Source organism: Camponotus vicinus, unplaced genomic scaffold (assembly GCF_025532165.1).
Source record: "Camponotus vicinus isolate PSW18456_S1 unplaced genomic scaffold, iyCamVici1.0 SCAF_14, whole genome shotgun sequence".
In the NCBI taxonomy this organism is placed as follows: domain Eukaryota; kingdom Metazoa; phylum Arthropoda; class Insecta; order Hymenoptera; family Formicidae; genus Camponotus; species Camponotus vicinus.
Genome location: NW_028141950.1, coordinates 5,003,433 through 5,019,019, shown reverse-complemented (window position 1 = coordinate 5,019,019; position 15,587 = coordinate 5,003,433). Strand labels below are relative to the sequence as shown.

Genomic DNA, 15,587 nt, shown 5'->3' with positions numbered 1-15,587 from the left:
TAATCGAAAAGCTCGAAAGAGAGTATGATCTAATCAAAAATTATAGAGAAATAATTACCAAAAGATACCTTAACAATGATTTATCGCTTTGCAATTATTATTGTATCTATCGCGGAGATATCCTTATTTCGGACGAGTAAATCGCGCCGAATCCGGCGTCTCGAAATTACGAATCATCGATGCAGAAAGTGGATTAAACGCGCGGCTTGATAATCACGCTCGTGGGGTGCTCGTGAATAATTATGGCGAAATAATAACGCGACGACACGCGCGGAGCGACTTGTCGGCTCGGCTCTCACCTTGCGAATGACAGCAAAGTTACCGCGACCATTCCACCGCCCTGTACGTGAAAGTAAACAAATACCGAGCGCGACCACAATGTGTGTGTGGGTGTGTGTGTCGCCTCGCCTCCCGCTGCGAAATATTTTCACGTATTACAAAGTATAAAATACGCCGAATATAATTTTGTTTTCCCTCGCGTTTCAAAAATTAGTATTTCGATGAATGATTTATTATTATTTACATTTTGCGCCTGATTTTGTAAACATGAGAAACTGAGAAAAAGCATCAATATTATAATTGTATAGTAAAAAAGATAATAATTATTATTATTGCTATAATAAATTGATAACAATATTGTTATAACCTCATGCGTAATAATAAATATAGCTGTCGCCAAAAATTACTATAATTTATGATAATTACAGCTATGTTTTGTTCTCCCAGTGTGTTAATGTCAACGTGAGATAAATTAATTTCGTTTATTTGACGGCGAAACTTAATACATGTACCTAACTAAAAGATTATTGTCGATATATTGTATTAAATTTCAATTCTAACATGTTATAATTTTTATTGAGATGTAAATTTATTTAAGGGAATAAAATTTATTTTTACTTGGAAAACGAAAATAAATAGCATATATGTATATAAATTATTTTTCTTATTATTAAATACTCTCCTTTCAGATTTTGTGTATTCCAGGAAAATAAAATTGTATGATTTTTAATGAATTGAAAAAATAAAATAAAATTAAAAAATTATATTATTAATGTATATTTTATTGTTCGGAGATACATTACGCAGAAATGGTTAAACTGATTTTCGCAAAACTTGCGGTGTATCTTACAATCGATCCAACTTGGAATATTGGCTACATGCCATAGCAGAATTTCGTTTGAAAGGGGAATTGCGAAGAGAACTCCACTCAAAAATGGGCGTTACCGTGCTTGCTATTGATTTAACGACAAGAATCCGCCTGACAGAAATTATAAATTGTTGGCTTTCGAGTTCCAGATCAATTGGTGTAAGCAGACAAAACTTGGCTTTAAAATTTACAAAAAAAGGCAATATATTTTTGAACGCCACGTAAATTTTTGGAAGCACAGAAATAGAATTCTATATTTTTATTAAATAAATTTCTCGAAATAAATGATCTTTTATTTCAAGCATATTTTATCACGAATGTTCCTGCTGCTCTCCGATGATATCGTAGAATATTATTTCCATCGTACATTTATCCATTCGAGTTATAAATGTAATCGAGCAATACATGTATCTCTCGCCACTGCCACATTGCGCATGTAATTTATATTATAATGCTATAAGTTAGTGCGTAATTTTTATAGTCGCGTTCTCCGGGTAGTTTCAAATGCAAAAATTTTTTTTATCGCGGAAATGTAGGGACGGAAAAGAATCGCAGCGTTATAAATCCTGCCCCGGAGTACAAAATTAGAATACGTCGAGCGTCGTCGTATTGTTTTTTTGCAAATCACGGCAGCACCACTGTTTGCATTAATTTGTGCACTTTAAGAAACAAAAATAATTCTGCATATATTTTTTTTAAAGAGATATTGATTTAAGGAGATATTGATTTACTAAAAATTTTACTTTAATTTGCACTCGTCAATTAATCGTGAACTGACTATAATTTTCTTTTTTACATTATTACTTTTTAGTTATAATTTTATATTTTAGTCCTTATGCTTTATTTCTCTCTTTCTCTCCCTCTTTTGAACATTCCTTTCCTTTTTTTCTCTTTATATTTTATTATGATTTAACCAGAAATGTTCTTCCCTCGAATGCATGAACTTTGCCTGTGTAAATCTCGCTTGATCGCATCTCTAATTCAATTAGAGATGCGATCAAGCTATAGCTGGACTATCGATATCATGGAACGCGCTATCGAAATACTTAATTGGAAGCGAAATTTGAACATTATATTCTTCTATAAAAAGATTTATCGCAATATCATAAAATTCAAACGGTCGAAATGGTTAAACAACAGAATTGGAGTAAATCGCTGAAAAATAAACCAAGTATTTTGTGATTTATAAAACTACGATTGGTTTCCGTTTTAGTTAAACATATCATACAATTTAATTTCGAGATAGTAATCAAATTTTCATATATATATATAAATTTGGCAGAAATAAAAATAAAATTTATGTTAAACGTTTAATTTTATTATTTTTATTTATATGGAATCGAACAAAATCAGCTATGATCGCTTACAAACAAATGAATCTGATCTTCGCAAGATGAATGATGCAGACACATTCAATGAAATATCCGGAACCATAGCGTAATAATAGCAATGATTCGTAGCTATTTGCTAGTAAGTGACTACTACATAATGATGCTGATTTTGAGGCATTTCTCACTTGTGAAGATATGAAAGGAAATTGCAAATTTAGTTGTTACTTTTCGAAATTTTACCACTTGAAGGAAATAGGATATTTTTTCCGCTAAAAGTATTTTTGAATGCAAATTATTCTTAATTAGATTTCAAAATTTTATTATAATGTTTTATAATTGTTTCAATTATTTATATTCTGAGAATCACACACACATATATTATACTCTCTAGAAAATTGCTTTAATGTTAAAGTATCTATAAGTATGTCCAGATAATTTTACTTAATATATTAAATAGGAATATATTTATTTAATATATTTATTTATTAAAATATAATATATTTATTTATTTGCTTAATATTTATTTGCTTATATTTATTATCTTAATATAATTCATTATCTTTCATCTTCATAATGAACACATGTAATTTTTATTTATATAGTATTCCGTACAAACAATTTAGTTGCAAAATTTAACTAATATTATTAATTTAACAAATACTATTATTATTAATGTCTCAATAAAATGAATTGCAGAGACAATCCTGGTAGTACCATATTCAAGTTATTGGAAAAAGCATTACATACTGATTTGCATGTGTAAAGCTTTTCGAATTCGAAAGTACTTTGTGTGATGCACAGTTCACCGAGTGCATTCCTAATATAACATTATCAAACGTTTGTATTAAAGAAGAGAAATAATATATTGTACTGTCTCAATACAACATTCTCTTATTTTAATTGAATTGATTTTTCTTTTTGGTAACACATGTTGAAGTTTAATTTTAAATGTTTATTAACCTGATTATTAAAATTGCATTAAAATAAATAATTTAAAAGAGATTACAATCTTAAATATTTGCATATTTAATAAAGTATTTAATTTAAAAAATCTTGATCTATTTCCAGATCTTGTTCAAGAAGAATTTATTTTAAATTGTTCTTCAAAGTGCATATTTATATAAAAGAAGGTGCGAAAAAATAAAATGACATACTTGAAGCTTTTTCGTCAAAGCTTTTTCGTTCCTTTGTTACATTGTATGCTTTCTTTCTCTTCTTTTCTTTCCTTTTTCAAAGAAACGCATATAGTGTTTTCATATAAATTCGATTTTGCTTTTTTTATCTTCGCGCGTGTTTACTATATTTAAAATAAGAGCACACAATAATTTTTCTGAAATCCATTGAATGTGTTTTCTATCTGGACCATCGTGGTATTGGAAAAATGAACGACGTATACCAGTCGATATATTAATAGATATTTATTTTCATCATAAATCACGCACGCTATACTGCTATTCGTGTTTCTCTGGACAAAAAGGAAAGAAAAGAAGAGAAAGGGAGCACACACAACGCAGCAAAGGAATGAAAGGAAAGGAAAACTGCGCTGGTTCTCCAATAATTTGCAACACATCCGTTACTTCAGTATTTCGTTGCCAATGATTTTGAAATACTCTTGTAGTGATAATATTAACGTTACAGAGTAGTTTACAAAGAACAGAGAATAAAAATTAATGTTTATACACAAACGTATAAAAATAAAGTTACATACAAGCATATAGAAAAGACTTCTAACGTTTCTAAAATTAAAAAATATGGTTGTGTGATTTACGCGATTTAATATCTTTTTAGAATTAAAATACAAAAAATAATTTATTTACTTGTTAATCGTTATCAGCGATAAGCCTAAAACTAGCGTACAGTATTTAAAAAAGCTTTTAAAATATCTCTTTAAAATTCGCAATTTCTCAAACTCCCAAAAAAGACAAGCTTATTTATCTTGAAGATATCATAAAGCAAGGTGGCATCTTGTGAAGACAACATGAAAGCTTGGAAGATGAGCTTAAACGTCAAAGTCTCAAAGTAAGCGTTTGTTCTGGGTTATAAAACTAGAAGTTATTTAACTTTTTTATGTTACAGATTTTGTCGGATAAAACTTGAGCGTTGTGTTTAATTAGAATATGAATGCTATATATAAGATATGTAATATGTTCTTTATATATTTTGTATTAAAAAATTGTACAATCTTTGATATCCAAGAATATTTTAATATTACATTATATATTGCGCTCTTAAAAATTTCATTTGAATATCAGATTTCTGCCAGTGAAAATGTAGTTGTATTATCGTGATTTTAAAAATGTCTAATAAATTGCATTTTTAATATTTAGACAAAAATACTTTAAACACGAAAAATAGGAATTGAAGCATAGGATAATATTCACGAATCACATTTTCTGATACTTTTTAAATATTTTCCATGTATACAATACTTTTTATTAAAAAATATTTAAATTCTGTGATTTTTAAATCGATCAAACACCTAACTGTTTATAAAATAATTCATGCATTCATTTGTTCCTTTTTACTGTAGAAATTAAATCAAGATAAACCATTCTTTCTTTTGGCATTTAAATGTCTCTTTTCCATCTTTCACAACTATATATGTGAGACAAACAAAATATGTGTGCAGCAAAGTATAAAACATTAAGCAAAATGAATTATACTTTTTCCTTTTGAGTATGTGCACATACATGCCAGAATTGTCACAAACGTAGAATATATTGCTCTTTATCCGACTATGAAAAGAATTCGGATGACATTTTTTTTCTCAATTTAAATAAATGTGTAAAACTAGTGATATTTAAATTTTTGTAACAATCATTTTTAAATCTATATTTTTTTACTACTAAAATCTACTTAAATATCTATAGAAACAAAGACAAATTTTTATTTTTGAGTTTATAAATATTTAACCACCCTTCCCCTTTTTTTAATTCACGCAAATATTTATAAAAGTAAAAATTCTCTGTCTTCTCTTTCTCTCTCCCTTTAATTGGTATAATAGCGACAGTAATAATGCCGTGGATATTTCGGCTCAATGCCATATTGTCGAGCAAAGCAATTAATTTATGAACATAAACGTATAAGAAATGGGTTGCACAATATGATTATGCCATAAACGATATTATGTTATTACTGAGTGCGGAAGTTAGACTCAAGTAAATCTTCGCGCCTCTCCAGATATTATATTCGAGTTATTCGAAACTTGGTGAACTCTCGTCTAAGAATATGTCATTTTCGCAACAAAACTTGGATATATCTTTCTCTATCCATTTTTCGATGCTTAGAAGAGTCTGTTTCGATTTAACTCTATAAATTCCGTGTATAAAAAAGTGCGGCTTTAAATATATAAAAATAAAAATCTATTATATCAAAATTTAATGAATAAAAAAATTCTCTTTTTATAAAAAAATTTTGTGTACATTAATTTTATATACATTAAAAATTCCTTCTTGTTTAAAGTAATTTGTGAGAACCGATTAATGTGTTTTAAAAAATTTTATTATGATGAATATTATTTTTTAGTAATTGCTGGAGCTATTTGAATTATAAATTAAGGCAAGAGAAATAAATTTATGGCCAGTTTTTTTCTTTATTCCCACGCCGCGTGCGTTGCTTGCCGCAACAGAATTTTTCGCTTTACCAAATGTTGAGTGTTAGATTGCAGGTAAATGGCCGTCCGATAGAAACCGATAAAGCGAGGCGTAATACGGGATTAATGCGAATCGAACGCGATTCCTGATTAATAATTTCAAGGCGGCACGCCCGGTATAGCAGCATAATTGGATTCGCGATCATCGCAGTTATAAAATTCTCACGTAGAAACATCGACGAGAGATAAATGTTGAGCTTCAAATGAACAACCATTTCGAATTAAAAGTAATGAGAATTGAAATATAGTAAGATGTAAAAATAAAAATGAGAAGTAAAATATAATGTACAAAATATACACACACATATATAAGATCTTATACAAGTTAATTATTTATACAATCAAAAATGCTTTAAAAACATTTAAATCTCAATAGTCTTAAATTTTAATTGCCTCTTTTTTAAAATAATATATATTAATAGTATAAGCTGAAGAATATATCTAAGTGTTACATTTTGTTCACTCAATTTCAATCATCTGTAACAGTTATAGTTATGGTTATGGTTAACGACCGACATAGAAATCAAGGCGGAATACATACACACACACACACACACACACACACAGAGCTTTGGTTATTCTCATAAAGTGCCCAAGTAATATTAAGAAATATAACAGTTGCTTATAGATTTAATATCCATTTGCAGTAAATTTTGTTTACGATAAAGTATTATGTCAAAACAAAATTACTGCTGAAGATAACGAAAGAAATGTAATGTTCCATTAAAAGTCTATATATTGTATATATGATATTTTATTGCATATATAAAAAAAACTTTCCACAAATATCTTATTTGGATAATTTCTTTAATTAAAATTTATTATTAAATACAATTTATCATTTTAATTTACCATTAAATTTATTAAATCTATTATTAAATATCAATTATACGTGTCACATCAAATATAAAAATTTCATCAAGTATTGAGTTAAAAGATAATATAATTTAATTTAAATTTATATTGTTAATATTCAGTATAATAAAAATATATAAATATCATTCTACATATTGTGTAATGATCTGGAATTTTTAAAAATCATTATCTTTGTAAAAAGAAACTATTGCAGTATATCGCTAATATTTCAATCTTCAATTTAAATCAAACATGACATATGTCTTTGCGGTTGTTATAATAAAACTAGCCGATCGATAACCTGAGTTCCTTATATGTAACGAAACACTGTATATCGTGGAGAAAGAAAGCAATTTTGTACAAGCTTTAAATGTCATTCCGCGCACATATTCGCTCGCGATTGAAGATTTAAAAAGTGCAACATCGATTCCCGTCGCGTCTTGCGTCGGGATAAGAGAAGCCATCTTCTTGTACAACACCTCATCATCCGCGCGAATAATATGGGGTCTCTGGCCGGGTCGGGTCAATCATATAGTTTAAATTCCGCGGCCGTCGTATATCGATCTACTCTCGCCTGATACGAGATTATACGTAAGACGTTCGACGTCGTGTCGAAGCTAATGGAGGTAAGACATTTTCGGTGGAATATCTCGGGTAAAGTGGTCGATTACTGCTCCGTCGCGTTTCCTGCTTCGGATCCGCTCGTGCCCTCGGATGCGGCCCGACAATAAATAGACCGAGGTCGGGGCTGTGATAGACTTTAAGTACTAATCTCATCAAGGCGACGACGACGGCCAATCGCTAATGTAGCCGGGCGGATATTACTCCGCGCACGGACGAGATCTTTATTTTCATTGTCGCGAATAGATTGTGAAAAATCGGACACGGCAATGACGGCGATCTTTCACCGACAATTTATTGTCAGTTAATAATAATTAAAAAAAATGGCACTATCGAGAAAAATTTATCGGAGAATTTCGATCGCATCGTAAATTTAATAAAGTGAGATGGAAATGAAAATTGAGATAATACTATTAGTATTGTAACGTGGATATTTTTGTTTGTACAAAATATATCAGCAGCCGTGTTATCGAGCTGGATTACGCTACGAAGTATTAATATTTAAGTTATCGAATTGACGAGAGCTCCTTCTGTGTTTGCGGGAATAGTAGAAATGTAAATCTGCGCTGATTAAACCGTATAGAACAATCGGGATTGGAATACAATTCGTCTCTTCGATCGGCGAAATATTATTCCAAGCGGGTTTGCGAGTGGCTGAAGACAGCGAAAACAATTCCATCGATCTTCACCGTTAAGGCCTGGGGCATTGCTAAACTTATTTGAAAGCTTAACAAACGCTTAAAGTGGAAGAGGGTTAAGAAGCAATGACAATCTAACTCACTACTAGGATCGGAACTTTGAAACTCAACCGCTGTTTCCACCAAACAAAAGCGGATTACTACAAAGCGATCTTCCAGTGTTATATAATACTCTTCTCTTTCTTTCTCTTTATTTTTTTCTCTATACATGAAATAGAAATTATATTACAAATTATTTTAAAATATCACATTTAAATTTGACTGGAAAAATGTTATGTAATAAATTTAATTATTTATTTTATGTTTTTTAAAAATATTATTGTAATCATACTAATTTTTTTTTGGATTTATTATTTTATAAGTATTTTTACAAGAAACTAATAAAAGATTCTTTAACTTAGAAATGTATAGCATAAAATACTATGTTTTTTTATTAATATTCCTCTTTTTATAAAGTTAAAACAAAAATTGATAAATGCAGAAATAATGTGATATTTTCCACTGACCAATTTGTATTTATTTTATCAAGAAGATTTTGTAAAAGATGTATTTATTTTATCAAGAATAAATTTAAAAAAATACAAAATTTTGTATAAATGAAATTTATATTATTTTCTAAAATAGGAATGAATTTATTTATTGATGCATTGGCAAATATTGCTAGAAAGTTTATACTTATTATTTATTCACTATAGAAATCGACTAGCGTAGAGAGAGAGGTTGCCCCTACAATTATGCAATTCTTCGTACTTCAATATGTGAAGTTTTCACTCTGGAACATTCATTCCATTCATGTCAACGTTTTTTAAAATATTTCTTTTGCAATGCTTATGCGATATAAAATGAAAAATATTTCGAAAATTTATTTTATATTATGGAATTGTCAATAGCGAATATCATTGCAATTATGCGTTTGCGGGATGTCAATGAATTTCGAATATCTGATGGTTATTTTTTAGACACTTAAAATGACACGTTCTTTGTCGCCTCGCCGTTCGTCCTCGACGTATGTGGATTTTTTGTCATTACCAGAGTTTTTGTCATGCGTGCTCGAGATGAAGCTTTGTTAGTCTTTAAAATAGGTTGTAACCCTTGCACGCGAGCAGAGTAAGCGAGAGCTCGTGAAGTGGATGCGTCAGAGTGGATGAGGCTGCAATATTCAAATGCTGTTAGGGAGGATTTTCTCGTCCGCAGAGAATACATAGACCTTGGAGCTGTCTTGGATCAACACGGTGCATTCAGGCGTAGTGTCGGGCGTAGGGTCTGAGATTTGGATTCCGATTGTCTTTCTTGCAGCGTAATCTCAAGCGTGCCTATCTCATTCTTTTGGGTATACTATGATGAATATATTACGACAAAAAACCTATAGTTATTAAGTAAAAAAAAAGGATAAAATTCAAATTTATTATTAATTTATTATTAATAGATTAGAGCTAAAAAGATTATTTCTAGGTGAATTTAAATCGCGAGATTTAATTGTATAATATCAATAATATAAATATAATATATTAAGGATAAATGTACGGAGCTCTCTTAGATATAACACTCGTATATCAGATAATACGGAACAACAAACATTTGAGCGAGTAAAAAGTCGAGAGAATTTTTCCAATAAATATTACGCTCTCCCTTCGCCTGATAATTCATTCTCCAGTTATTGATACTGTCAGAAAGATAATTATTTCCACCGTTTCACCGCTAGAATAACGAATAGCAGAAGAGATAACAATAACAAGACTACGGTAATGTATTTTTCAGACGGTAACATAGATTTATTTCTTGTAGATTTGAGATGCTAGCTTCCCGTAAATAGATGTGCAGTGTCGTTCACAATAACTTGAATATAAATATATATTTCTGGTGTTTTGTGTATTCTATCTTTTAATATGCATTTTTCATTGTTATATATTATTAATAATATTCTACAAACTGTAGAGCTTAGAGAATGAAGCTATGAAATAAAATGACCGAGATTGACATTGTTAGAAGCAAAAGATAAGATACTTAAATAAGTGAAAATTGTGTCACTGATACGCAATTATTTCTCGTGAAACTTACACGTATGAAAATGTTATATAACTTTGATGAATGCGAAAAGAGGTCCTTATACGAATTAAATATCTAAAAATATAGCTGTGCCACCGAGTGTACGCGATATTTAGTATGGCGAACATTTCGGAGATATATTGCCTCTGCGGGACAAAAAAATCCGCCAAAAGGCACCATTACGTATATATATATGCGTTTTAAACTGTTAACGCGGATTTAAGATCGGCGATAAATTTGCATCCGAATGCAGAAACGACGACGAGACGCATCCCAGCGCGTTGTATGCGAAAAGATCGTAAAAAGAGTATTCGTGGATTTATGCTTCCGCGACGATCTCGCCGCGGAAAAATTCAGAGGCTGTATTGAATCCTTTGCACGAGTCGAGAGATGCGTATATTTCATAAAAGTTATAAATCCTCGTTAAGAGCAGGTTACCCGCGTATGGGTTAAATAATACCGGTAACTTTGAGAGAAATTACCGCGAATACATTACATGCATTCCCATCGGATACGACCGTATTTCGCTTTAGCAACGAGCCGTAATTTACTGGCGTTTTCACTAATAAATATCGTTAATACGTACACGCTGTATATTTCTCATCGATCGCGCCACGTAAACCGATGAAACTAAATATAAAGATGCTTTGTTCACTAGAATGTAAACACATAAATAATTTCGTTTGAATTGTTATTCATGTGACAGTAACACATAGGTCGTGCATAGACTAAATGTAGACAAATTTGCAGCCCCGATAATTTTTGCGGTAAATTAAATTCAATTATATCGGGTTTCAAAGCAATAATTGCGCCAACGCTAGCAGTGTTTATGTAATGCATCTTATTATATATTCTTATCAGGTCAAAATTAAATTTATAATTTTGTGTTAAAAATGTATATTAAATTAATTCTAGATTAAATTTTAAAATAAATTTGCAATTAATAACGTGAGAGAAAATTATCGCGCAGAATTCGTTAGTCAATTAAGGCTGTGATTGTCATCGTGTCTAAGTGCTTTTGTTCAATATTGAAAGTTCGTGTCGGATCGCTTTGACAAGCGACCATTAATCTTTCGGTTTCATTCGATCGATCGTCATTGTGTCATTTATCACATCATTCGCCGGGTTGCAGCCCGTGACTCGTGACGTTTCGAGTTTCGGCGGGCGCCCTACGATGAAAATTACGGTGTTTCGCGCGATGTTACCCCCAGAATGGGGAAAGACAACAAAAAGAAGGGCGCTGCGCACGAGCGAGCACGGCGCGTGCTGCACTCCTCGCATCCGGCTGTGCAATATCGTGACGAATATCCGACTGGCGATGATAATACGAGCCTGAATAATAGCTTTGCGCGAAGCTTCGAGCGGGCGAAATTTACAAAAGCGCATGCAGGTTAAGGAACGCGTCTAGAAAGGATGAAGGGCGAGATTAGTGATCGAAAAGGTTGCCTGAGTCGCTTTGTCGTTTCGCATTTTATTTTCTTATATACAAAGTAGAATCAGATGCAATCTTGATCACGGATATTAGGAACAAACTAAGAAAATAATGAGTTGTTTGAGCGACGCGATCCTTGGGGAAGTTGTTCGATATTGAACATTACAAAGCTTTGAAGAACTAAGTCTCAAGAGAGGGAATGTAATTATAAAATGTAATATATATATATATATATATATATATAAATTTTGATTTTGAGTTTATTTCAAGCGGATTTTACTTTAATAGAAATTTTAAAAGACGTAATTGTGTTGAAATACTCCAAGTTGAAGAGTATAATTTTGAATAACGGTATAAAATTAAATTTCTCTCTATTTTACTGGAAAATTATTCTTATACAACAATCAATATGATTCTACTATTTCGTCTCATATTATTATTCTAGATCAATAGTTCTCACCCTTCTGTTATTGGTGTCACTCTAAATACGTATCTTACAAGATACATCTTTTATCTATTTTTTCACTTCTTCTCTTTTAGCTTAATTTTATTATAATAATTCTTAGATAAATATACAAAAAAATAATTTTAATTTTCGAATCTATAGAAAAGTTTTATTGACAAAATTTTATGAATAATTTATTGACGCATCTCAATTTAACATTCTTATTATTAATAAATAAACATAATATTCTTATATGTAAAAAATATTATTAATTCTATTTCTAATTTTTATCAAAGCAATTGAAGATACTTTTTAATTACACATAATTAGTTGCGTATAAAAATTTGCTCTGTATAAAATAAATGTGTTCTATACTCAGTTCCAAAAAAAGCGGTACACTTGAAATTTGAGTAAAAAGCCGCTTTTTTCTTCAAATGCGTATAACTCGGTGAAAAATCATCGTATCGAGATGAACAAAAAAGCATTTTAAAGAGGAATCTCTGTACTATCATATGCTTTTGACCCCATTGACCTGCGACATTTGATTCTCGCCACGTGTCATGGCAAACTCAAACAATTATTTTTCAATTTTGCATGTTCTCGTTTCGTCATCCGTCATTTTTAAAAATGTTATCTCGCAACATTTCGGAGAACCTAGTTTTAAAGTAGAGATTTCAAGCTTTATTTTCATTTTTTATAGACCTTTCTATCTTTATTATTTACAAAGTTATCGTCATTTGAAATTTGGTGATTTTTTTCCAAATTTCAAGTGTACCGCTTTTTTTGGAACTGAGTGTATATAAGAATAAAGGCAAGGTTGTAAGATCACGGTTCCTACGTCGTGGCACAGAAATTTCTACGAAATCAAAGGCAAACGAAAATAGACGTGAAATCCACGCATTCTAGGTAGACCTGGTGTCCATTTCGTACATGTTTAGCGCGAGATTACGACATTTAGGATGCCGGGCGTTCGAGGTACGCCAAGATGAATTTTAGGCACGTCCTGATGTCGTACGAAATAGGGCCAGGAATCACGATCGGTTACGATATCGTATGGTTGCGCATTCGCGACGAAGAGAGATCGAAACTTTATCCCTCGATGTACCAGATGCAATTATTCATCCGTGTTTCGTATATCTTCCGGTTCATTAACGAGCTCAGTCGGTCCACCACCTCGTTCTCTTATCGCAGCTTCACCGATGAGCTATGCAAATGAACGGTTCGTCGGTAGTTAAACAAAAAGGACAGAAAAAGAAAAGCTAGTTATGCAACATTGAGTAATTTTCAAATGTCATTAAACGCCACCATTTCGATAAAACGCTTCTGCTCCATCGATCTTCCTCTCACGACGTTTTTCGCGTCTTCTCCTGCAAAGTTTCGTGTGCCAACTCACGTATCACCCAGGCGATTGCTATACGTTGCCTATGTTTTATTAGACTTTTCTACAATAAGGATGATAGCATGTTTATTATCCATGGTAGGTTTCCGTAGGTTTGTGGTTTTGTGAAAATGAGATGCGAATGATTCTCAATTTTCATAAAGCTCGCTCATCAAGTAACAGCTTTCCAAGTCAAACCTAATGAAATACCATCTTTGCAAAGCGCAAGTTGTCGGAATTCAATCGTTTGAGTGATGAATGAAAAATTAATAGTCACCAATTAACAATCACAACAGTCACGAATAAGTATCTCGACGATTGAATCATCGCGAAAGCCCATAAATCCGTGAAAATACACGATTCATCGTGCGCTTTCCTTGGCAAACGCGAGACAGCGCGCGAGGTTAACAAGAAAAATCGCGCGATAAGAATCAGATTCGCGTTTTCGCCAGATTCCTGCTCCCTTCGCGGGTATAATACGTTATAAGAAATCTATCTCGGGGTCTTCCCTATCTGGCGAGTATCGTTCGCCAAGAATCCGCAGGTCATCGAATCCGAGAGGCAACCCCCCGTCGCGCCACCCCCTCGAGTCTCGGCGACCACCCCCGCCGCGTTATCTTCATTCTCGATCGTGGATGTTAGGGTGACGCGCGCGAGGGCAACTTTAACGGCACGCAGGCAACGTACACGACCGAAGCGTGACTCGTGCGCGCGCGCACCCTGCAACCCCTCGAGGGGGGTGAGGTTCCTCATGGCGGCGGCGGCGGCGGCGATGGTGGAGTCGTCTACATCGAGGGGTGAGGAAGGGCGAGTCGAGTAGCGCGCGTACGAAAGGGGGAACGAAAGGGGATGTGGTGGAAAGACGACAGACAGAGAGAGCGAGAGAGAAGGAAATGGACAGAGAGGGAGAGAACGAGACCATCGGTCGACCATCCGCGCTGATGGTGGGGACTCGACGACGAAGAGGTGGTGGTAGGGAGTTCGCACGTCGACCGGAACGGCCCTACCAAGTTTTATCCAACGATCCGGGAGGCTCGTCGAGGTAGTGGCCCGCGCCCCACAGCCGCGACAGCTCGAAGCGCGCGCGCCGCGTTTCTCCGCGTCGAGTTGCGCCTCTCATCGGACCAAGTGGAGTTGCGCGCGAGGGAACGGCGAGGCAGACGAGAGAGAGAAGGAGAGAAGCGTGGTGGCGGTGGTGTAATACAGTATACGGTGAAAGCGACGACCGCGCGTACCCGAGAGTCTCTCCCGAGGGCGCCACCCCAGCGAAAGGGGTCGTCGTCGGCGTGACGTTCCGCGTTTCATCGCGAAATTCCGCGAGAGTGTCCGCGCTGTCCGAGAGCAAAGGAGCAAGTGCTACTACGAATCTCCGCGCGCACGTCATTATTTTCGGAGTACTCGTGTTGCTTTTTACTGTGTTGTCTTCCCCCGACGTCGATCATTACTCGAATCGCATCGGTGGATGCTCCTTCGGCCCCCGAGAAACAGACCTGCGGGTGAAAGTGCCCGGGTAGAAGTGCAGAGACGAGGACCTGTCGACGGGTTCTCGCGACACCGTCGTCTTTCCGGTATCCAATACCGGTTCCGGTGAACGTGGCGAGAAGCTGGCTGGTGTCGCGACTCGAATTTCGCGGTTACTCGTCGAGCCAGAGAGATATACCGCCTGGTCGCCCTGCCCAGTTAGAACGAGCGGCTGTTTTTTTCTGCCGAGCTGGTTTCACCGGGGTGGCGGAAGGTTGATTGTACGCACACACGGGGAGTGTCGCAGGTGCGGAGGAACTCGGGGGTAGCGTACGTGCGAGGAGGGGTGTCCTCGCGCAACTCCCGCGCAACGTCGGAACACCGAGTCCTGGGGAGGTGCCGTGATTCTCCTGTGTATGTGTGTATACGGGACGCATTAGCACCTGGCCATCGATAGCGTACGTATCAACTTCTCATCTGAATCTAGAGCGCGACGCGAAGCCGCGTTACAGCCTCTCCTT

The 15,587-nt window shown here is 34.3% G+C and overlaps 1 protein-coding gene and 1 long non-coding RNA gene across 14 annotated transcripts in view; one reads left to right on the top strand and one right to left on the bottom strand.

Annotated features, from left to right (window-relative positions):
* Positions 1 to 15,587, bottom strand: part of LOC145965480 (uncharacterized) — a 116,569-nt gene that overhangs the window by 1,048 nt on the left and 99,934 nt on the right. The window lies entirely within an intron of this gene.
* LOC145965466 (neural-cadherin-like) overlaps positions 14,642 to 15,587 on the top strand; it is a 194,431-nt gene continuing 193,485 nt past the window's right edge. For 10 of the 11 annotated variants that reach the window (XR_014436721.1, XM_083089034.1, XM_083089029.1 and 7 more), the window contains exon 1: positions 14,643 to 15,524. The gene's annotated coding sequence lies outside the window, so the exon portion shown is untranslated. Of the gene's footprint in view, positions 15,525 to 15,587 lie in introns of all 11 variants that reach the window. The other variant, XM_083089036.1, reaches the window with a different exon arrangement.